This window comes from Zalophus californianus, chromosome 7 (genome assembly GCF_009762305.2).
Source record: "Zalophus californianus isolate mZalCal1 chromosome 7, mZalCal1.pri.v2, whole genome shotgun sequence".
Lineage (NCBI taxonomy): Eukaryota > Metazoa > Chordata > Mammalia > Carnivora > Otariidae > Zalophus > Zalophus californianus.
In genome coordinates, this window is record NC_045601.1 from 17,230,428 (window position 1) to 17,255,903 (window position 25,476).

The 25,476-nt window shown below is 36.8% G+C and overlaps 1 protein-coding gene across 6 annotated transcripts in view; it reads right to left on the minus strand.

Moving 5' to 3' along the window:
• The window catches only part of TAB2 (TGF-beta activated kinase 1 (MAP3K7) binding protein 2), a 90,701-nt gene extending 65,718 nt beyond the window's left edge, over window positions 1–24,983 (minus strand). For 4 of the 6 annotated variants that reach the window (XM_027603750.2, XM_027603745.2, XM_027603749.2 and 1 more), the window contains exon 1: window positions 24,554–24,983. The gene's annotated coding sequence lies outside the window, so the exon portion shown is untranslated. Of the gene's footprint in view, window positions 1–3,865; window positions 4,002–23,792; window positions 24,230–24,553 lie in introns of those variants that run through there. The other 2 variants (XM_027603748.2, XM_027603753.2) reach the window with 2 other exon arrangements.
• Window positions 24,984–25,476: the final 493 nt, after the last annotated feature.

The window sequence follows — 25,476 nt, forward strand, 5'->3', positions numbered from 1 at the left end:
AACACAACAAAGTGAAACAAAATCGAAGTAGTTTTTAAGAAAAATGTACATTTCCCATCCTTTGTGGTGGCGTGTTGTCGGTAAGAACTTCTGGAAGAGACAGATCCAGGTTCAAATCTGGTTTCAGGATGGCCTTGGACTAAACTCTGAACAAATTTCTTTTCTATTAAGTGGGATACCACACCCTACCTTACTGGACTGTCAAGAGAATTAGCTAAAGTATAGAAGTACCTAACAACCTGGCACATGGTGGATATTCAATACATTTTTCTGCATTGCTACAGAATGAAACACATTTTTTTATTCTAAACATATGGGTATACTTAAGTTTTCATTTTTATATATGCTAAAGCAACAGCTATGTAAAAAGCTTTAGGTTTATATAACAGCATCACATCCAAAGAGATATAACTGATTTATCAACATTGATTTCAGAACAGCTATAAAGGAAATGTGTGAGGGAGATCAAGTCAAGAGCTGATGATGAATAAAAATAAAACAATTTACTTTTAGGATATAAACAGAATCAGTGGTAAAGAAGGAGAAATGTAATTCTTCTCCCTACAAGTAAAGCAGAAAATATCTTTGTCCACACACTCTTGTTAGAAAGTTATAGATCTGGAATATGCTATACTTTAAAAAAAAAACGATTTCCATGCATGATATAACTTGGTCTTTAAGTCAGGAAATGCTTTAAGGGCAAAGAAAAGCCTTACATTTGGGCAATAATTTTCCTCTTACTGATAGAACTGTGGGTTCCATACAAAATTATTATTTACCAAATATGGCTCAAAGATCAGATTACACCTTCCCTAGCATTACCAAGTAATACAGCAAGTATCAAAGTAACAAGGATTTAAAAAAAAGATTTTCTTAAATACAACTTTATTTCAAAACAGTTTTTAAAAGTTAACATGGTGGGGCGCCTGGGTGCCTCAGTCAGTTAAGCATCTGCCTTTGGCTCAGGTCATGATCTCTGGGTCCTGGGATCGAGCCCCACATTGGGCTCCCTGCTTAGCAGGAAGTCTGCTTCTCTCTCTCTCAAATAAATAAAATCTTAAAAAAAATAGTTAACATGGAAAGTGTCTCATTCAAAACACACTACAATTTACTTAGAGATGATAAGATTAAATTCAGTCTGTGTATTCCCTAGAAGGCAAAAAAAAAAAAAAAAGTATTTAAGAATGAGGATTCCCATTCATTAATCCATATAGATGGACTTTCAGTATTAAGACCATCAAGAAAAATACTTCAAACAATTACTGTTTTTATAACTAGCTGTCATAATGAAATCCCATTACTCACAGTAATGTAAGTAGATTAAACAGTAGTGTAAATAGATTCTGTCTTTTCCAGATATACAATGTTATCTATAAATAAATTTGCCTCCTCCCTTTCAATATTTACTTTGTTTTTTGGTCTAATTACATTGGACAGTATTCCAAAGACAATGTCATAGAATAGTTAATGCTGGCCAGACCTTTTTGACTCATGACTTTTAAAAAGGAATTTAGTATTTCATCATTTCTAATAACAAAATGTGTAGACTTCTGGTCTGAGACATGCAAAATCTTACGTCTATTCATTGATTCCTGTTTCACGAAGGATTATTAGGAATAAATGTTGATCTCCCACTTTTTGTTATCCCTCAAGATATTCATAACCCGGTTCCTCACCTACTAACATATGAATTTATCAATACAGTTCTACATTTATACATTGAATTCTACTTCATTACAGTATTATTCTGTTAATGTAATGGTAGTTTCTATTTGATAGTTTTATAAAACATTTTTTGAACCAACTTTTGTGAGATTGGTGTGTAATCTTTTACGCTATTTTATCATGTTTTGCTAGCTTTGTAAAAAGAACTGGGAATCTTACTTTTCTCTACACTCTGAAATAGTTATCTAGGGCTTGAAGTTTTAAGAATTCAATGGTAAAACCTCCTAGGTCTGGTGCTTTTTGCAGGGAATAGTGTGTTACTAGTAAGACCATCATTTTCATCTACGGCTCCAGATGCTATCCCTCCTTCGTTCACATCTTGAGGAAACCCACACCTTTCTTTTCAGTCTCTCCCTTCAACCTATGAACGTGTTTAAGTCTTAACCATCTTAAACGTACATCCATGTATATACTCATACCACAAAGTATTTCCTTACCAGTTAAGTCTTGTCCAGCAAGTGTTTATTCACAAAGCTATTTATGAAAATAGCTACTTTATTCAAGGCACTGAGGAAAGAGAATGAACTGTAGTTCCTGCCTCTGCCTCCTCCTCATCAACTGAGAAACGCATACAAAAAACTGCAATAGCAATGCAAGGAATGAATATGCTATGCTAGGCCATCTGTCTCTTACCATTCATGCCTTGCCAAACTTCTCTGTCGAGTAGTTATACTATGGCTTCAATTTTGTTTTAAATCTGCCTCCAAGTTTCCTCCCTTGATAATCGTTTTATTCAGATCATCAAATATAATAACCCTTTCAGGATCCTCATCCACCATTTTGCAGTAACTCCATAGAATATTTTAAGTTTTATTGGGTACTTTCTAATTCATCGTATCATTTGATCTTCATGAAAAACCACTGAGAAGGCTAGGTAGTTATTACTCTTACTCTGCAAGGTTCAGAAAATTAAGTAATATACTAATTATCAAAAACTTCAATCTGTGTCAGATTGAAGGCCAGAAATGTATTTGTGGCTTTCTAATTTCTGGTCCAGAGTTCCCTCCTCTATGTTGTATTAACTTGATTGACTGATTACTAACTTGAATGATTACTGATCATTCTTTTCTTGAAATTTTTTTCTGGTCAACAGTGTACACATTCTTCTAGTTTCCTAGGATTGTTATTTCTAGGCTTCTTAACGTTTGTCAAAGGATGCAGGTGCAGTGGGACACTCATTCTCGCTTGTCTTCCTCAGGCATCTCAGCTGCACTGACAGCAGAATCGAAGGAGAATCTCCTTTAAGTTCTAGTTCAATCTTTCTCTTCTACTTGATGAAACCTAAGCATTCAGAATCACACTGAAAGCAGAATTGAAGGAGAATCTCCTTCAAGTTCAATCTTTCTCTTCTACTTGATGAAACCTAAACATTCAGAATTGCACTGACAGCAGAATTGAAGGAGAATCTCCTTTAAGTTCTAGTTTAATCTTTCTCTTCTACTTGATGAAACCTAAACATTCAGAATCGTAGAGATTGACGATGAAAGGAGCCTTATGTGTTATCTAGTCCAACATCCTTATTTAATAAAAACATGAAGTTCGAATTATCTAAGTCAGTAGCAGAATCTGAATAAAGGTTGAAGACAAAATTTGCCTTTTAAAACTATGAACCATAAAGTAAATGTATACATTTATATACAATAGATATAAAGTAATAAAAACTAATTTGAAGAGTAATTATTGAACCTTATTTCATTTTTGTTAAAGACTTCTGTCCCTATTTCTAAGAGATTTTACTTTCATAACAATAATAACATGAGTCCATTTATCAAAGTAGATTTAAAAAAAAAATCACAGAATGGCCATAGTTACACAACCTACTCAATTCTACATATTCATGAATTATCTATATTCTAGACTTTTAAAGTGAACTGGGAATCAAAATCATACCTCTGCCTATGCTAATGCTTCCCTCCTAGTTGCAGTCATGACCCAATCTACAAGAAGAAAGATACCACTAGGCTGCTTGCTGTAGAGCATTTAGAACAGAGCCAGGCATGTGGAAAGCATTCAAACAAAACACGTCCGCTACCACCGCTGCTGCAACAGTTACTACTACTGTATATAGTCACATCATTATAAACATGGCCATACCAATGATTCAACCACATGGACAAGAATCCTGTTGGGGTACAAGTACCTCACTCTACTTCTTTTGGTCTATTTTCCAGGTTTTGTTTTGGTGAGCAGGGCCACAACCCTTAAATATCTAGGAACACCTCTTCAACCACTCTCAGCCTTGAAGTACTTTCATGTCTCAACACCAGAGCCATAGCCTGTGAAAATTAAGAGATCATTTTAAAAGGAAATTTTATATTCCACTTGTAAGCTGTGAATACTTGAAAAATAAAAGGGAAGTTTAAACTTAAGCTCCTCACCAAAATAGTTTCCTTCTTTAACTTCCCATTTTTATCAGAAATAGTAATTCTCTTTTTAGCCTGAAAACTAAAGTAGTCTAAATTCTTCTCCCGCCTTTCTATACCCCTCTTTCTTTCCAATCTTAACCATTTCATTATCAACATTCCTCAAAACACAACTCCTAAGACTCTCCTCACTGGATGTATTAGTCAATACAGTCTACAATCACTTCCATAGTTCTGAAATCTAAAAAGTTCTTAAAAGATTTTTTTCATGAAACTTCATGTCAAAACTCATCTGGACAGGGTGCCTGGCGTCAGAGGAACATGTGACTCTTGATCTTGGGGTTGTAAGTTTGAGCCCCAGGTTGGGTGTGGAGATTACTTAAAACCTTAAAAAAAAACAAACAACAAAACCTCATCATGTAGTGGCAAAAAACCTGCTTTAAGCTGTCTCGAGGCTACTTATAGGCTTTAATTAGCCTACTGACTGTGACTATTTCCATGTTTCACTGCAGAAATATTAGTGTTTAATTACTGGGCGATGCCTCAGACCTTGCTGGGGGTGTTACAGTAATATACAATATAAATACTACGTTTCCTTTCTAAAATCCAAAAAAATTTTGAATTCCAAAACACAATTGGCCTCGGGTTACAGATAAAGTATTGTGAACCTATACAGTATTATTCCAGGAATCCTGATTTAGGTACTCTATTCTTAACTTTGTTACTTTCCCTTATTCCACTCCATGCATTTCAGCTCCCATGTTTACCACCAAGCCCTTTAAGTTCTTTCTTAATACCTCTTGGTATCGCCAATTCTACTCCACCTCTACCGCTACCCAATCATCCCACATCTAAATTACCAGACCCATAGCTTACCTCCCTGCCACCAGTCTTCCTACTTGACCTATCAAGTATAGTACAGCAGATTAAAAATGCTCCTATATAACCACTTTAATAAATATTTCACTCCTTGGCATAACAACTTAATAAACTGGAACAGACACATGAAGAGTATAAGGGTAATGAATGTGGGATTATAGACAAGTTTTTGTTACCTTGTAAACTTTATCAGTAGCTGTAAAATAAAGAACTTCCTCTCTTTTTTAAACTTAATGAAATTAAAAAAATTTTCAAGTTAACTTGTATTTATTCTGTAATTAAAACAAACAAATGAAAAACTTATTAGACTCCTTCTCTACTTATCATTTCAACTAAAACTCTTCGGTATGGTTTTCAAGGCCTTTCCCATTTGGTTTCACTAGATCTGGTGTCATTGATCCCTTTGGCAGTCTGAAGAAGGCTATAGATATCCTCAGAATATTTTTAAATGCATTAAACACGGTATACAGGATTACAAAGAAAGTCAATTTTACTAAAAATATAATTATTTTTTAAAAATATGAATGTTTTAAATGCATAAATGATTACAAAGTAATTATACTGAAAATTACCAAGTTTCTTTTAAAAACCTGTATTTGTGATATGTTAATATATATGCTGCTTTATTAGCACTCAACAAAATAAAATCTAGCAGAAGTCTAATAACCATAATTTTGAAGTAGTAATCTATATGAACTATATTCAGAAATATCAACAATTATAAAGTAATATGAAAATATCTGGTGCTTTACTATTAGTACCTACGCACTGCTAATACTACTGGGCTTTACTGCTTAAAATCCTGTTAATACAGATCTTCCTTGAGTTATGATGGGGCTGTGTCCCAACCCACTGTAAACTGAAAACACTGTAAGTCAAAAATGCATCGAATGCACTTAACCTACAGAACATCACAGGTTAGCTTAGCCTACCTTGAATGTGCTCAGAACACTTACAAAAGGGCAAAATCATCTAACACAAAGCCTATTTTATAATAAAGTATTGAATATCTCATGTAATTTATTGAATAGTGTACTGAATTGTGAAAAACTGAATGGTTGTTTGGGAGCAGAATGGTTTTGTAAGCATATTGGTTGTTCACCCTCATGATTTTGTGGCTGACTGGGGGCTGTGGGTTGCTGCCGCTGCCCAGCATACAAAAGAGTCCGGTACTGCATATTGCTAGCCAAGGAAAAGATCTAAATTCAAAATTTGAAGTATTATTTCTGTTGAATGCGTGTCTCATTTCAACCAACAGAAAGTTGAAAAATTTTAAGTTGAACCATTTTAAATAGGGACTGTCAGTAGAAGGAAATGCTAAGTTTCAGTTACAGGTTCCTGTTAGTGAAAACATAAAGACGCGGGTTTTTTTTTTCTTTCTCACCTTAACAGAGGGATTCCGTTAAATTCTATCCTCAGACCCTTTTAGTTTCATGGAGCCTAGAATAAAACTCATACTAAGTCCATCTACTTTCATTTCCCACTAGTCCTCACACCCATAGGAATCCTGTCAGGCTTGTCTGAACATGTTTAACCAAGCTTTCTTTCCTGATTATGCTACTGCCCTGGCTTAGAATGTCATTTCTCCATCTTGATGCTTATCAAAATCTTAACTACTCTCCAAAACCAATTCAAGTTTCATCTCCTTCTTGAATTCTTTTGCTACTGTTTCAGCCGACATGGATCACTCTATTCCTAGAACTCCCACTGTACCTGTGGGTCAACGCTTCACGATCCAACATTTTTCTCTTACAGTTTCACTTCTGTGTCTCTTTTTCTAGGTTATAAGATCCCTGGGGACATGGGATATATCCTTGTAATAAGGATATATCCTTGTAAATAAGACACTGCTTACATATAATAAAGGCACACAGAATGTACTCAGTAAGGAAACTATTCTCAATAAATTGAGTATTAGATCATTTGCTTGACAAATTTAAGTATACAAGAAAATACATCAAGAAGGCCAAAAATTCCACTAAGCAGCTAAAAGACAACATAAATTAAGTTTAATACTTCACTTCAATAAAAATCTAGATACCCCTATTATATTAAAAACTCAGAAGCTTATTTACTAAGTAGTAATGAAGTCCAAGTAATAAATCAGAAAAGGAGTGCTAGACATAAAACAATGATTTGTTTCAAAAATATCTGCTAAGCACCTACTACATGCCAGGCACTATTCCAGATTCCACAGATTCAATGGTAAAAAAACAAAGTATCTCACATAGGAATTTACTGTTAGACCTTGGACTAGAACCTAGGGCTCCTGACTCTTATTCTGAAGCTCTGAAACAAAAAGCTATTCCTATCTTTCAGAACAGGTTAAGTGTGGAGCAAGGGAAATGTTCCCTATTTCAGAAGGTAGTAAATCATATAAAACATTATAAAGAACCATATTTAGAGCTATTAAATGTATACACACACACATATATAAGTAAAACTATGTAGTGTATATTTAAGTAATATAAAAATCTCTGTACATAAAATCTATAAAAATATTTTGGGTTAAGTTTCAATTATCTTATGTAGTGTATTTATTACCTAATGAAACCAGATGAATGAGGTGTTACTCTACTCATTGATTAATGTTTTATTCACAAACACTTCATAAAGTTTTGTTTTTCTTCAAAGATCTCTACCAAGCTGACTCATTTATTTCAAAAAATATAAAAACTTATGTACCAATATCCCAGAGGTTGCGTGGATGTGGGGTGAGGTGGTAGTAGTGATGGTGGTAAATATCATTCTAAGTAATTTTTTCATTGGAGGGAAGGGTCAAAAGATGAGGATAATGGGAATGTGGGTAGGAAACAAGGAACTGCTTTCCATACATTACAATTTCTCTTGTTGATTATAACCAAAAAGAACTTACTTTTCCTAAAGGGAAGTTCTTAGACCAATAGTATTAGAATGCACGGTGAGTGAGGGCAAAGACTAGCAAGAGCCAGGTGTGGAAGGACTGGAGCAAGTAAAACTAATAGACTGACAGTGCCATACTAGGCACCCACAGTTATCCCGTCCAAAACTTAGCTCACTGCCTTCCACCCAATAATGTACCTCTATGTCAATTATTAATAACAGCATGATTCTGAAGCTGGCAATTTCAGGGTCTTCAATTGTTTTCCTCCCTATATACAATCAATAGCGAAGTTCCACTGATTACTCCCACAAATATTTCTTGCATTCATACCCTTCTCTATATCCGCAATGTCCTTGTTCAGGTGTCTGATACCTGGACAATCACAGTAACACAACAGTCTCTTATATCTGATGGCTTATTCTATTCTTAGACCTTGCTAAGCTCTATTTCATAGTGGTAACAAACTTTCTAGCTCTTAAAACATAACTGAATTACTCACATTCCTCCCCAAGAGAAGTTAACAGGCTTTGTAGAATTATACAGTATTGAGTTTCAGCAGAAGGTGGTGACACCAACCTAGGGAATTATGGAAAACGTGCTAACCAGGAAAAGAGACTTGAAGACCGAGAACTTACAACAAAAGAGTCAGAAGAGTTAGATAAAATTCAGGAAGGAGTGGGGTCAAGAAAGCCAAATGAAAATAAGCATAACAATAATGATTGTAGAATATTGTTTTAATATTTTTTGGAAAATAATTTTTTGGGTAATTTATAAAAATTTTCTATAAACAGGTAACATTTATTAAGCACTTATTATTGCATCAACAATATCAGAGAAAGCTTCCTCCTATAAAATTTATTAATTTGTTATGAACTAACATGACATATATATGTATATATAGATACATACATACACACATATATATACACATACATGTACAAACACACTATGGATCTGGAAATAAAATATATCACTGCAAAAATAAATATCCTAATGCTTTTGAAAGTATAATTATTACTGAAGAGAAAGTTGGCCTATAAATCTACCATCTACCTGGAAATGGGGAGAAGGACTAGGAAAAGACAGATTTTTAAAAATGTATGCAGGGAATTTCCTATGAGACATGCTACTTTGGGTTAAATTCTAAGCTCAGCCTACTGTTCGCAATCTGTGCCCCATTCAATACAAGAAGTCTGGGCCAAAATTGAGATGATTTTTGCATAAATCCATTACCACAAGGAAAAGAAGAACAGATAATAATAGGCAAATTTGTGCCTCACTAACTTAGTTAGTATTGTTGCTATGTGCATTCTGTAGGAGTATAACGTTCATTTGAAAGCATCAACTCAAAATGTGGTACTTGGAAGAGACATATGACCATAACCCATACTCTGGAACCTCAAAAACTCATTTACTTTCAAAAGCAAGCAAGGTTAGCTCTGAACTTTAGTAGTGTGTATGTGTATTCACTTATTCATTCACAAATACTTACAGAAAGCTTAAGTGCCAAGGCACTGTACTAAGGCTGTAAAAACTTGTATTTAGTGGGAGAAACTGAAAAGTAAACAGAATATTATAACACAATATGGTAAATTCTACAATAGAGGAACTAAAACAAAGTGCTAGAAATACATGTTATCGATAAGAAAATATTAAGTTAATTAGTTACAACAGAAAAGACTGTGACATTTAAGAAGTATTTTCTGAAATACCTTTATATGAAGTAAACATCTGAATGGAACCCAGAAGATCTGTCTTTTTACCAGTTCCGTAATTTGAGGCTCACCCTCTCCCCTTTACCGATTTATTCTTGGGTCTAAGTCAGTAATCGAAGTCTCTTCCTTGCTAGCTATTTTGCATCCCTGTTTTCAATTTTTGTTTTTGATCTGTCTCTCTGGCTGTCCTGTTTTTACCTATAAGAGAAATATTGCCACAGAAAGCCTATAAGGCATTTAAATAATAGTGTCAAATCTTTTTCACAATACACACAGAAGTTTTTCCTTTTATAAAGGTTCAGGACAAACCTCTGAAAATAAGTAAGACACATGTGTCTACACTATGACTATTACAGTCATCTTCCTATCAAATAAGCATGGTTAAATACATTATTACAGGAAATAAATATCCCAATCACATAATAACGTCAGACACACAACAGTAGGCTGATAAATAGAACCAATCCAAACTGAAACTTGGTAAAAATTCTTCATGTGATAGGAAAATATGGCATTTTGCTAATAAACCTTAGATGACAGTGAAAAGAAAAAGGTTACAGGTACAGTTTTTAATAAATATGACTATAAATTTCTCATACATCAACTCAACTGATAACTCTCAAATTTCTATTTCTAGCCTGGATCTCTTGCTGGAATTCTATTTTGTATACCGAATCACTTACTTGATATTTACAAGTCTAATAGGCCTTTCAAGTTAATATGTCCAAAAACAAACTCTTGACTGCCCAGCCCAAACCTGCTACTTCACTGTCTCCTCCAATTCAGTAAACAGCGACTCCATAGTTCCAATTGCTTGGGCCAAAAATCTTAGGAGTCATCCTTGATTTCTCTTTGATGCCTCAGATCCAATTCATCACCAATTCCTGCCCACACAAGGCTTGAAACATATCCAAAATCTGACCTCTTCTCACCCTTTCCTGTTACTACCCTGGTCCAAGCCACTATCATCTTTCATTTGGACTACTGTAATAATTTCCAATATGGCTTCCCTGCTTATAACTTTGCCCCACTCCCATAGTTTATTCCACACAGCAGGCCTCAGTGAATCTTTAGAAAGAAAAGTTACCATCAGTTTAACAGTTTAACGAAGAAACATATGATCCTACTAATTGATGGAGAAAGAGCACTTTATAAAATTCAATAGCCAGTCGTGATAAAAATTCTTGAAATAGAAACTTTCTCAATCTGATAAACAGCATCCACAAAAAACCTACGGCTAACATACACTTAATGGTGAAAGACTGAATGCATTACCTCTAAGATCAGGCACAAGACAAGGTTGTCTGATCTCACTACTCCTATTAAACACAGTACTGGAAGTACTAGTCAGAGCAGTAAGACAAGAAAAGCAAATAAAAGGCACACAGCTTGGAAAGAAGAAATAAAACTGCCTCTATTCACATACACATCAGAAAACCCATGGAATCTACAAAAAAAAAACTTCTAAAATTGTGTAGTTTACCAAGGTCTAAGGAAACAAGGTCAACTGACAGAAATCAATCTGTTATAAACTAGCAATGGACAACTAGAAACAAAGTTAAAAACACTGTCATTTATAAATGCTCCAAAAATATGTACATAGGTATAAGTCCAACAAAACATGTACAAGGTTTCAAGTTAACATGTCCAAAAACAAACTCTTGACTGCCCAAACCTGCTACTTCACTGTCTCCTCCAATTCAGTAAACAGTGACTCCATAGTTCCAATTGCTTGGGCCAAAAATCTTAGAGGAGTCATCCTTGACTTCTCTATTATGCCTACACAATGCTGATGAAAGAAATCAAAGACCACCTAGATGTGAGGATATACTGTGTTCACAGACTGAAAGACTCAACAAAGTAAAAATGCAAATTTTCTTCAAATTGATCTATAGATTTAATGGTGTTCCGACCAAAATCCCAGGATTTTTGGCAGGATTTTTGTAAAATTTTATAAATTTTACATGGAAAGGAACTGGAATAGCTAAAAAAAATTTGAAAAAAGGCAAATTAAACTGGAGGAATTTTACCATCTGATTTTAAGACTTACTATATATAGTGACAGTAATCAAGATAGTTACTGATGGAGGGACAGACACAAAGATCAATGGAACGGAACAGAGAATCCAGAAATAGACCCTTACAAATACAACCATCTGATTTTTGACACAGGTACAAAAGCAATTCAATGGAGGAAGGATATAATTTTTCAACAAACGGTGTTGGAACAACCTGTACATCTACAGACAAAAATGAACCTGAATCTAAACTTCATCTTAGGGGCGCCTGGGTGGCTCAGTTGCTTTGGTTAAGCATCTGCCTTCGGCTCAGGTCATGACCCTGGGGTCCTGGGACCAAGTCCCACATCAGGCTCCTTGCTCAGTGGGGAGTCTGCTTCTCCCTCTGCCCCTCCCCCTCCCCCTGCTTGTGTGCTCTCTCTCTCTCAAATAAATAAAATCTTTTGTTAAAAATAAAATTCTTGAAGAAAAAACTACATCTTAAACAAAAATTAAGTCAAAATGGGTCATAGATCTATATATCCAAAATGTAAAGGTTTCAGAAAACTTAAGAGAAGAAAATTTGGGATCTAAGGTTAAGCAACGAGTTCTTAGCCTTGACAACAAAGGGACAAACCACAAAAGGAAAAAGGATAAGTTCGACTTCATCAAGATTAATTTTTTTTGTTCTGCAAAGGTCAACCAAGAAGATAAAAAGATAAGCCACACACACACAAAAAAAGATAAGCCACAGACCAGGAGAAAGTATTTACAAATCATATACTTGACAAAGCATTTGTATCCAGAATATTTAAAGAACTCGCTAGATTAAACAAGAAGAAAACAAAATCCCATTAAAATATGAGCAAAAGACTTAACAGACACTTTACTGCAGAGGATATATAGAGAGCAAAGTACATGAAAATATGTTCAAAATCATTTACCATTAAGGAGATGCAAACTGATGCTTTGATGAGATGCCACTACAAACATAGAATTTCTGAAATAAAAAATACTGACAATACCAAATACTGGTAAGGATGTAGAGAAACTGGATCTTTCATATATTGCTAATGGGAATGTAAAATGGCATAGCCAATGTGGAAAAGTGGCAGTTTCTTATAAAGGTAAACATGTATTTACCACACAACCCAGCAAATGCACTCCTGGGGACTTACTCTAGAGATGAAAACGTATTTTCACAAAAACCTGTAGAGTTTTATTTTTATAAACTAGAAACTCAAAAGTCCTTCTATCAGTCAATGGTTAAACAAACTGTGGTAGATCCATACAATGGTATACTTCTTTGGCATTAAAATAGAAATCAACTACTGATACACACATTAACTTGGATGGATCAAGAGCATAATGCTGAGTAAAAAAAAAAAATCTCAAAAGATAATATAATGGATGATTCCATTTATGTAACACTCTTGAAGCACCAAAATTATAGTGATTGAGAACAGATCAGTGGTTGCCAGGGGTTAAGGTTGGGGAAAAGGTATAACTTGGGGAAAAGGTATAACTATGTAAGGGTAACACAAAGGAGTTTCTTTATGGTGGTGGAACAGTTCTAGTTCTATATCCTGACTGCGATGGCTACACCAATCTTACATATGATAAATGATATACAGCCATACATACACAATGTGAACAAATAAACATGTTCTAAAAAATGAGGGGAAAAAAGGCAAATAGATCACGTCTTACTTAAAACCCTTCAGGGCTTCCTATCACATCCTGAGTAAAATTTAAACTCTTGGTATTACAATCTAAAGACACTACATGAAACGCATCCTTGGATCTCATCTACCCTTCCCTTCTCTCTCAGCTCCAACTACGGTGGCTGCCTTGCTCTTGGAACATGGCAAGTATGCCCCCACCTAAAGGCCTCTGCACTTGCTACTGCCTCTTTGAAAAGCTCTTTCCCTTTATCACATCATCAGGTACCTACTCAAATGTCATCTAATTAGAGAAGTCTTCCCAGTCTTTCCCCAATAAAGTGGTATCTTCCTTCTCTTTTCTCTCCGTAGGAACCTTGAAACGAACAAAAAGAACTCAAACGTATTTCTCACCTGTTCTTGCCCTAGTATGTTACTACGCTGGTGAACAGCAGGCATTACACTATGCACTCAGGTACTCAAGCCAGGGCATGTGTGACCGTTACCTTGTTTTACTTCACACTCAGTATTCTCTTTTCAAATTCATTACTTACTCCTCTCTTTAATCATTGCCTTAATTCATTAATCCAGTTCCTTATCCAAATACGTAGTTATAAGGCCTGCCCCTCCCTTCCAAGCCTGGCTCTTTTCTAAATATTCTGTACACTACGGCCAGAAATATCTTTTTAGAATGTAAATTTAAGCACTTGCCTTCCATCATTTTAGACTAAGGCAAATCTACCTTACAGAGCATACAGGTATTTTCATCCTCTGTCTTCTAATTTTCCACCTCATTTCCTACTAACCCCTCACTAGTGCCTATGCATGGTGAAACTACTCAGTTACTAAAGGTGTGGGGACTCTCCTCCCTCCATCCTTCATACATGTTTTCTCTTGACAGAAATGGCCTCTCTTCACCCAGCTTGTATTCCTTGTCTGACATACGCTCAGATTAAGCATCACCTTTCCTATGAAGATTTCATTGTTGTATCCCTTTATCCTTCACTGAGTCAAACACTCCTCCTACAGATTCCTGAAGGGTTTTATGTTTAACACTACCATTGTATTTGTTACAGAACAGCGTATTAGCTTGTATACATGTCTATTGAAGGCAAACCTCTATATCTTATTCATCTTTCCATCTCTGTCACCTAGCAAAGTACCTAGCACATAGAAGAAACTCAAAACTAAGTCAAAACTATTGGATAAGTGACTCAGGTTGACTAATAAACAATGAAGAAATGAGACACAGTGGGAGAATGAGTCAGGCAAGATTCCCTGGGTTAGCCAACTATTCTGCACAGGTGTGTCATAGAAGGCATCTGAAACAGATTCTGTGGAGTGTCTTTCTGTCTCTGATCACGTGACAGCCTATAAAAGTTGAAGTACTAATCCTGTAGCTTGGTTTGGCTAAGATCACCAGTTCAATTTTCCCATGAACCAGCTACCTTCCTCAAAAGTACTTCTTGTTCCACTTGCAGACCTATAGGAATGGCTCTGAACAGCAATCCTGTAAATTCATGCCATTGTTCATGAGGGGAAAATCTCCTGAAGAGAATGAGGATGTCTCACTCAGGCTGACCAACTACTTCACCTACAAAAACCATGAAAAAGAAAAAAACAAACAAAAAAAACACCAAAAAATAAAAAAAAACAAACCTCAAAGAAAGAAAGGAAGAAGGAAGGAAAAGGCAAGCTGGCAAGCTTAACCATACATGTGAATACATTTTCCTATGTAAAAAAGCAGAATTGTCCACATGCAAATGGAAGTTTATTTTTCCATTTCCTTAGAAAATCATCATAAAGTGGCAAACAGTACTTAGTTAAGTACCATTTAGGTAAATGCTAGTTACAAGGTAAACAGCAAGTTGCTCTTAGTATCTGTATTTCCACCAACTTTTGTTTGACAATGATATCTTAGGTTATCTCAAGTACTTTTTCTCTTCAATTCTAGCAACTACTTAACGGTGATGCCTACATACATCTGCTTCAGTTCATGTTTATCAGGTCACTAATTGCAACTATACAATCTGTGCTCAATGGATTAAAATGGAACATACGTTATGTTCTGAATTCCTTTCAAAAAACGAGGTTTTTTTTTTTGCCTATATTACTGTCTTCTCTAGAACTATTTTCTAGAGATGACTTAGCACCAGTAAAAACCTATGATCAGGAAATGCTAGTATGAGACAGGACTGCCCATAGAAAGTCGAGAATATGGAAGCCAGTGTCTTATCTCTATACCATAGATTTGAATTTTTAAAGGTAGATTTCTTTAATTTAAATTCTTATGGAATTATTGATCTGCTACATGTAAGATGAACTCTGTTGCAAAGGGCAAAAAAGCAAAGTTAATTTGCTGACCTAATTATTACTAGCATTAGGTGACCCACCTGAAAGGTTCTGAAAATATGTTAAATTTTTAAAATAATGGTATTTGAGGAAAACAAAAATGGTCTTTGAGGAACACAAAAAGTATATAAATAATCCTACACACTACATATTGACTTTGCTAAAAGAAAAACTATTTAGCTATAGAAGCAATACTGAAAAGACCTATACTCTATAATCCTCTCTGCAATGTTATTTATCTAATGATTAATGGCTAGGTTTCCATTATTCTTTGTGCTTCTGGCTTTATTATACAGACTGCACAAAAACTGCATGCGTGTAAGAGTAAAGTGTATTTATTACCTCTAGGGTTAGAGATTTCATATACACACTACAAAATGTTCTAAACATACCTTTTATTCATTCATTCATACTGTTTAACTGTAACCACAGCAGCTGGATTTACATTTTAGTAATGTTATTTGTATTACTTATAATATCAGGAAAAGTTCTGAGGTTTACTGGGTGATTGATAAACAAATGGTGTTTATTAATATATTAAAATATTATTTATGCAGATAGCACTTAATACTAACTAGTAGAGCAAAATATTCTACAACATTCACATTAATTCACTCAATAGATTAAGATAAAAAACATTTAGGAAAAATCAAAGCAAAAAAATCACAGTTAATCCAGTAATAAACATCGGGAAAATTAGCACTATATTCCTTTTGAATGTGAAATACAGACACAGAAGAGTATTATCAAAGTAACTAAAAAAATATTAACTAGGAACTTAAAACAGAAAAGGTACAAAGATCATTTTACATAAAGTAGCATCAGTTTTATGGTATTATATTTAACCTCATATTTAAGGTGTTTTCAAATATGATCCATGCCAATTTTCTAATTAGAAAGAACTTAATTATGAGCATGGACTACTTTCAAATTGAAAATGTAGGCTTCTTCACAGGAAAGGGTAAGGAAAATACAAAGAAGTCACATGTTTATTTTGTGATTAAAAAATGATGATGCTTTGTTTATTTCATCCTTGGTCTAAAGAGTAACAGTAAATTAAACAGTAGGAGAAATTATTTCCTTTTCATTCTATTTGTTGAGGAAAAATAAGTGCCCCGAAGGAAAAACCTAACAAAGCAAAATTCCAAATGTAAAATTACTTCTAATTATTTAAGCTATATGTCTAATGTAACTACAACAAGAATTTGCCTGTTCTATTTGAAAGATTAATACTTCAAAAAATTAAAGTTGACTAAACAGAAGGTGCTCAATATGAAGCTAACATGAAAAAGTTACAGGGAAGAAAAGCTACCTTGAAAAGCACAGGATACCATAGGATATATTTTGCATTTTGACTATTTATTGATGCCTACTAGGTTCCATGTCAGTACAGTACTAACATAAGAAATACAGATAATGTAGTTAAAACTACCATTCAAGACATGTATTAGTATACATTATTTTTCTAAAGAAAAGTCCTAGGCTCAAAGAGTTTGAGTGATTAATCTAAGGTCGCATATTTATAGCCAGCAATACAACCCAGCAGTTGAACTTAGGCTCATCTGACTTTAAAAAGCCCAGGTCTTTTCTTACTAAGCCTCAGTGAACCTCACCATGGTAATCTTAGGATATTTAGTTAAAGGGGTAGAGACTGACAAGTTGACAAGAGAGATCAACTCAAAATCAAAAAGTAACATTTTCTTCAGTTGCTAACAGAATTAAAACTAAGTAAACTCCCCTCATCTCCTCTTTCTCCAGTTCATATCAGAATTACTGTTTTTGTTGATTTGTCTGACTAAGCAAAACTTGCCTGGTGTGAGAACCATGTTCTCTGCAAGGTCAAGTTGCTGATTTCAAGTTTTTGTTTGTATTGGCAAGGATTTTCTCTCATTGATAGGGAAAGGAAAATCATTCACTGAACTGCCATTGGCTCTATACTGATGAAACAGGCAGTATCTCTGCCTGCCCAGCGGGCAAAATGACAAGAAGCAAACCTGTGACGTGCTCAGTTTTGCTAACACCTAAAAGGTTAACATTAAGATAGGCCAAAAGAAATTTTCCTTAATATAAGTGTTAAGAGTAAAACTTTAAGCTAAAACTCAAAATAATATTACCTATTAATTCAGATAGAAGTATGGTTAATAAACCAGGGAATAAGTAGAATTTAGTAATCAAAAGGACTCTTTCACACACTTTTTTTGGGGAGGGGGCAGTAATTTGCTGTCATTCTCCCAGAACCTGTCTTCTGCACCAGCCAAACAGGCAAGTTAAATGGTCAGAACTACCCCCCAGAAATGTTCAAGACTCTGCTGGTAGCACTAATCTCTGTCATATATCTAGGAATGTGGCATTGCTTTGACTTACTGTTTTGGCAAGACTGGGTGGGGGGACCGGTTGCAGGCATCACACACTTTGATGGATTAATTCTTTTGAATAATTTATTGGTTACAACCAGCATTCATATATTTCCACCAAAATCTTTGTTAAATTCTACATTACTCTTGCTTCTCTCCTGTCTCTTTCTCTGCAGGACTTTCCCAACCTCTATTATCTGACTTCTGTGACTTATACTAGGACTGTTTTTTTCTTAAGTGAAGCAATGATACCACTTTCTTTAACAACACAATTAAAATACTATAAATTCTTACAATGTCCTCATCTATGTTCTCCCTGTTTCTGGATAAATCAGACTTTCTTTCTGAAGCCACTCAAACTGACACTCTGTAGGAATATTCCTTTTTAGTGGTAGGTTGTTACAGTTCAAGACAAGCAAAAAAAAACCCACAAGAATATCAGAAATACTCAATTGTATGTATTTCTATCTCATTTCTAAAACAGTATTGTAACACATCAAATTTGAATATAAAGCAATTTGCTCCTATATACCTTTGAAGAACATTTTTTAAAAAGCCAAGAAATATTTTATATAAATGACTGCATGTCTTAGAACTTGAGGAAATCTTAGGTTTTAAGAAAGCTAAAATTACTATTTATTAGGCAGAGGATAACTTGCCACAGAACAGGAAAAAGCTGGCTGATGCTAAGATTTAAACATATGAAAAATGGTTACTGTTAAAGTAGGGTGGGGTGCGATGTTTTTTCTGTGAAAACACCAATATTCCCCACATCACAAGAATGTAACAACGTGACTGAGCCATTTAATTCATAAAGCCAGTATAATTCTATAGTTTCACTGAAAGTGCCTTAAAGAGAAAAATAAACTTATCTTTTAACAGTTAAGGGCATATAATTATGCATGAATTTTTTTTCTATTCTTTTTATAAACAGTGCTATTCACTTTTTCACTTGAATGTCAACAACTGCATAGGAATAGGTTAATAAATGTGCCAATCTAGCTGCAAATAACTGATTTCTTCCTTTCAATTTCTATGGTATTTTTCAAATTTTTGGTTAGATTAAAAAAAAAATGGCATTCAGGAGACCTTGCCTGACACCTCAGTCTGCGCTTATACTAGAGATTCAAAGACTTAAGCCCAGTAGTCACTTTTCAAACTCAGAAGTGGCTTACCACCAAAATGAGTTGTGATACACAGAAAAACTAAGAACCATTCAACAATTAACACACAATATTTCTTGAGCTCTTAAGCAGAGACCAACCACTGAAGATATGGTGATCAAGACTGAAATGAAAATAAGCCATGGTCTGTCTCTGAGAAGCTCAGTTAGTAATCTTCCAGAATAAAAATGAAAAACAAATACTTCAATTTGATTGGCTACTCTCCCCTCAAAAAAACTCATCAACAATTTGCACTTTTATCTTTGTAAAAGTTTTCCTTAATACTTTGTGAATTCTTTGGATTACTCCCTTCACACAACAAAGGAGTAATAAATAATGAAAAGAGCAAACATTTATCGAATGCTTACAATATGCCAGGCTGTACTAAATGTTTCACAACTATTTGCATAAATTGGAATCTTAATACACTATTGTGTGTATTCGTCAAGATGCTGAGATCCAGCTCGTCAACCTTAATAAGCTATGTCACAATGTTGTCACCAGAAAAACACTGTAGATTTATACCTGATACCACATTGACTAGGCAAGTGTACCAATTTCCCAGAGAGTACTAGTGGCTAAGTTACAGGTGCATTTTAATTAACCTTATGCTGTCAGACAAGAACGTTTTAGTTTAAGTGAAATATATATTAAACAATGACCCACAGTGTTAGGAGAGCTTCTTGGAAGGGTCACCAACTTTAACTATGTTTGACAGAACTTTCTGAGAAGCAGTAAACAAAAAATGTTACAACTTACCCAAACCCTTCTATATAGCAGATAATTGACACAAATGTATAATTTGTAATCACATCACCCTTATTGATATCACACTCCTTTTAGAGAGAAGAAAACAAGTTCAGAGAGGCTACAAAATTGTTATCCTCTGCAAATCACAAAGCTGGTCAGTGGCAAAACCAGGATCGTGGACTCGATTTTCTATTGAGGGGCAAAGCAGTTTTCTGAAGTACTAACAATAGGAAACTGCTATCAGTGCACTGCTAAAGTACAAACATAGTTGTGTTCCCAAGTTATAAAGTATATTCTTAAAGAAAAACTTATGTAAGTTTGTTTTTGAAATCAAGGATAGTATCCGTCAGTTCTGAAAACAGCAAATAAACAATGTCCATTCTCCAATCCATTTTTGTTTTTCTCCACAGTACTTTTTCATCCCAGACATACTACATTTTACTCATTTGTTTTTCACTACTAAATGTAAACAAAACAAAGGACAGAAATTTTGTCTATGTCAGTCACTGCTGCCATCTCCAATATCGCAAAGGTCTCTGGCACATAGTAAGTGCTCAATATGTATTTGTGAAGTGAATGAAAGCTTGGCGCCCAGTAGGCATTTGGTACATGTTAGTGTCTTTTTCTTTCCTTTACTATGAAAGAAACACTAAAAAGATACTAAGTTATTAAAGGTCAAAAAAAAGTCATCGTTCCCTTGATAACCAAATTTTGAACTGAAACAGATGATTAGAAATACAATAGATTAAAATTTTACATAAAAAATATTAAGAAGGAAATAGAAAAGACATTCAGCAATTTATCAAGCATCAAGAGATAAGGGGGGTCTACATAAATCATATTTTGAAAAAATGCACTTTTAAGTGCCTAAACTTTAATCTATTTTCATAGGTATGTTTTGTTGATATTAACATCTATGATTTTAGTTTGTGGCAATTCTGACTTGGATCTCCTGAAATATCAACTTGTCAGCTGACACTTTTTACTGTGCTTTTAACAGTAGCTCATTCCTTTTCTGAGGATTAAGAAATTAGAAACCAAGCATATTCTGTAAAGTGACTCAATAAAAATCAGAGTGAAAAGTCTAAATGAAATGCTTAAATTTAATGCTAGAAGGTCAGTAGTATTACTTGGTATTAAACACTGTGTTTTGAGGAATGGAATATTTAGAAAACAAAGAAAAAGAAAGCCATTCTTAATCTATGACTCCATCAAGATCACAGTCAGGTTTAGTGGTCAACAAAAGAGAATGCTGAAAGTACAATACTAGCTACCCTAGGAGTACTTTCTCAGGTTTTCTAGCTTTCTGATTAAGCAAGTGTCCTTGATTTTATAGGACCAGAATCATAAGAAATGAAATATTAAACTACTGTAAAGTGTTTTCAAAATATGAGCCAAAGGTAAATAATATGTACATACATTTAAATTTCACATAATTTCCTTACCACTTTGATACAGGTTTATTTCATTTTTTAATAAAGATTTTGTTTGTTAGAGAAAGAGAGAGAGCACAAGCAGGGGGAGCGACAGGCAGAGGGAGAAGCAGGCTCCCTGCGGGATTCAATCCGAGGACCCTGGGATCATGACCTGAGCCACAGGCAGATGCTTAACCAACTGAGCCACCCAGGCATCCCTTGATACATAAGGCTTCAAATAAGATGACATACATATGGTCAGAGTCTTTCAAAAGATTCAGAGCAAATCTCCTTAGTACAGTTCAGCATGATCATTTTCTTATGCCTGGCAGCCACCACTACCCACATCTACATATTTCTAGCTACCTAAAGCTGTTCATCTAATAATCCTTTATCTTCTCCTCATTACTATTTTGCCCCAATCTTCACATTTGCCTCTGTAATTACCTCAAAATCCTTCTATTACAGACAGTCCCAATCTCAGATGGATCAAATAAAGATGACATAAGTGAAACAAAGGAAAAGTGCTACCACTGTTCTCTGGGTCATGGGAGGCTGACCAGGCAGAGATATAACAGAATTGAAGCCTTTCTGAATTACAGTTTAATTTACAAACTTTACATATTGGAAAGATTATCAGATACTTTTTTCTAAACGATCTATAAAAGACAAAGATTCCCACTTAAAGTATGTTGATGATTGTTAAAAAAATAAACATTTAGTCTTAATCAATTTATGTATCTTAAAAAATGTTTAGAAAATTCAGACATCCCTCAAGGAATTTTTGGCATGTAATGTTTAGTTTCATGTAAAGGATCTACATTATACCTTTTTTCAAAATACAGTGTGTTCACAGATATATGTGTACATTTCATCCTGAACAGTATTTTGAGAAAAGAATTTTCCTTACAGAGAAAATGACAAATAGAATAAACTTTTATTTGTATCATGTTAAGATAATTACCCATATTACTAATACTAACGAAGGAATACTCATTAACATAATTGGGGATCTGGATCTGGGCAGTGTCTACCTAACTCTGCACAGTTTAAGCCTCATTTCATTAATTCATTTCAATAATTGTATGCAAATCTTAAAACAATCCTCAGCTGAAGGCAAATCCTTCTTTCCACTAAAGAGAGGTCCAAATATAGATGTTATTTCAATCAAACAGGATTGATTTAAGTCAAAATGTATTTTTCAGGAAACTGGTTATCAGATGAGACTCCCATCATTTACTTTTTTTTTTTTGAAGATTTTATTTATTTGACAGAGAACGCAAACAGGCAGAGAGGCAGGCAGAGGGAGAGGGAGAAGCAGACTCTCCACTGAGCAGGGAGCCCGATGTGGGACCCGATCCCAAGACCCTGGGATCATGACCTGAGCCGAAGGCAGCCGCTTAACCAACTGAGCTACCCGGGTGCCCTTTACCCACTTTGTAATGAGTTACAAAAGCACAGACTCTACTACTTGACAGTTCACTAAAGAGGGGTGAATAATTGCAGTTCATCAGTGTCCTATGAAAATACTTTTAAACTCAGAAAGTTATTCCATGTACCCAAGAGAAAAAATGAAATAATGGAGTATATTCAGTGAATGACTACTCATGTAATGAACACATTCAACTTTCAGTTGATTCTTTAAAGATTTAAATCATAAGACCCTATATTAGAAACTGATTAGAGTTAAAAAAAAAAAAAAACCCCAACAGAAGTTCTGAATCATTGGAATTTTTGTTCTATTTCCTGTTAACACACTGATGGTACCATCACTCAATATATTTGTTTCATACACGTTTTTAAATACTTCAGGATCCCTTTTAAACTAACTTGGCCCTAATTTAATTTGTAACTCATTTATCTGACAATTCCTTCCATTGTTTCTAATTTAAGTGCTCAGCCAAAACATACAATAAGATGAAAAGCATGTCTTCCTTTATTAGAAAATGCAATGCTTTCAAACTAAAGTTTCAAACTGCAGGGTTTATTAAAACCAACCACTATTTCACTGCCACAAAAAAAGAGTGCCAATACTCTGCTACTGTAGGAAGAAAAGTGTGGCAACCAGTTAATACTGTAAAAACTGAAAGCAAAAATTCTATTCCATGCCCACCAAAATTCCCAGCCAAATCTGATATTGCATAATGAGCAACATTCTCTTCTGAGTGAGCTAAAGCACAGACCAGTTCCTTTTATAAAGTGAATCAACCTGACCCTAAAATTTGACACTTTACAAACTTACCTAAAACAGACAAAATGGATGCAAAATTATACTGCCTCACTGTTGCCTCGAATACGACCTTAGCGTTCAAGAACTTTCCAGTGAATAAAAAGCTCTTGAAAACAGCCTCGCATTGGGGACCTGAATTTCATGAACTACTGAGAAACCCCTGTGAAGCTGCAAATTCCCTCCGCTCTCCTGGAAACCCCTCTTATCAGAAACATTTGAAGAATTTCTCCACAACAATTAAGCGGACTTGAAGAATGGAAACCTAACATCCCAAATATACTATATATGGAATGAAACGTGGCCAAACACATAAATACAAACTCACACGGTCTCTGAGACTTTGGTATACAACTCTGCCCGAGCAATCCGACAGCATCAGCAACAGAAAGATACACCTGTCACCTGTTCAGCAATATCCAGACCCTTTCAGCCTCCCTGCTACAACCACAATCTTAGGGTTGGAGGTCGTATGGACAGAACACTAGAATTATCCAGTGAAATCGAGGGGGCCACATAATCACAGCGGGGCTTGCTCCCCATTTCAAGAAGGCTGCAGAAAACCAACACTGCAAAGGGAACGAAGTTCTCCCCCCGTCCCCACACAACTCTTTCAGTCTCTCTCCCCAACACCCTCGCTAAGTCATCTTTATCTGGACCACGGCTCCCCAAAAAGTTTTCCTTTCCCCCACCCCCATCTCACACATGCCTGAGGGGCGGGCCGGGGGCACCGGTGCAGGCAGGGGCCCTCCCCACCCCCTGGCACCCTCCCCTACCCGGGGCTCTCCCCAGCTCCTGACTCCAATGAATGCCCCCCTCCCCCTACACACATACTCCCCGGAGCCCAGGCCCGGCCCGAGGCTCCCCACCCCCACCCCGTCGGGAGGAATTGGGGGGCCTCCCACTCTGCTTCGCCACTGGGGGAGGAAGGAGGCGGAGGGAGGAAGAGTGAGAGGAAGAAGCGGACGCCCCGCAAGGGCCCTGCGAGTCAGCAGAGCCCCTTCCAGACGAAAGGGGGGGGGTGCGGGGAGCTGAGGGGAGAGCCGGGACTGGGGATCCCGCCGAGGCCCGGCAGTGCTGTCCGTTTACCCTTCGCCGCCGCCGCTTCCCCCTCCTCCTCCTCGGCCGCCGCCGCCGCCTCTCCCACTAGGGCAGCCGTCTCCACCGTCGCCGCTGCCGCCTCCACCACCACGGCTGCCGCCAGCGCCGCCGCCGCCTCCGATTCCACCCGGCAGGGGGGACACCTCAGCCCTCCCTCCCTCCCCGCTCAGCCCCTCCGATCGGCCGCCGCCGCCAACTCCCTCCGGCCGCTGCCGCCGCTGCTCGTGGCTGAGGGGGAGGGGAGGAGAGGGGGTCGGGCTGGGTCGCCCCGCCGGCGGCTGCTGCAGATCAAAAACGCTGGCTGGGTGGCGTCGCCGCTCCCCGCTCCTCGGCTCCGGCTCGCTCGGCCTCCTTACCTCCCTCTGCCCCCACCCCCCTCGCGCTCGCCTGCCCTCCCCCCACCCCCCCAGCTCTCGCTCGCTCTCGCCGCGGCTCCGCCAGCCCAGTGCAAATCAAAATACTGTCACACAATATGGCGGCACAGCCGCCGGCAAACACCGCGAGATCTGCGGCCGCTGCTGAGGCGGCGGCTGTGACGAGGCCTCCCCCAGCCGGCCGGCGGCGGCCGCAGCGGCGGCGCGGGGATGCTCTTTCTCCGCCCTGCACCCCTCCCCCGACACCCGCAGACTCCACGCCCGCCTAGCGAAGGCCGGAGGGAGAACCCTGCTCCGCGACGCGAATTGGCGCTGGCCGCCGCCGGCGCAAAGAGCTCGGGGAGGGCCCGGGAGCCTACGTTTTTTCCCGACCTCCCATACTCTGGAGGGCTGTGTGTGTGTGTGTGTGTGTGTGTGTGTGTGTGTGTGTGTGTGTGCGCGCGTGCGTGCGCGCGGAGAAAGTGCAAATTCCCCCAACCCACGGGGGCCGGTAGCAGTTCGCGCTGAAAGGCGAAAGGAGCTCCAGTTCCGTCTGCA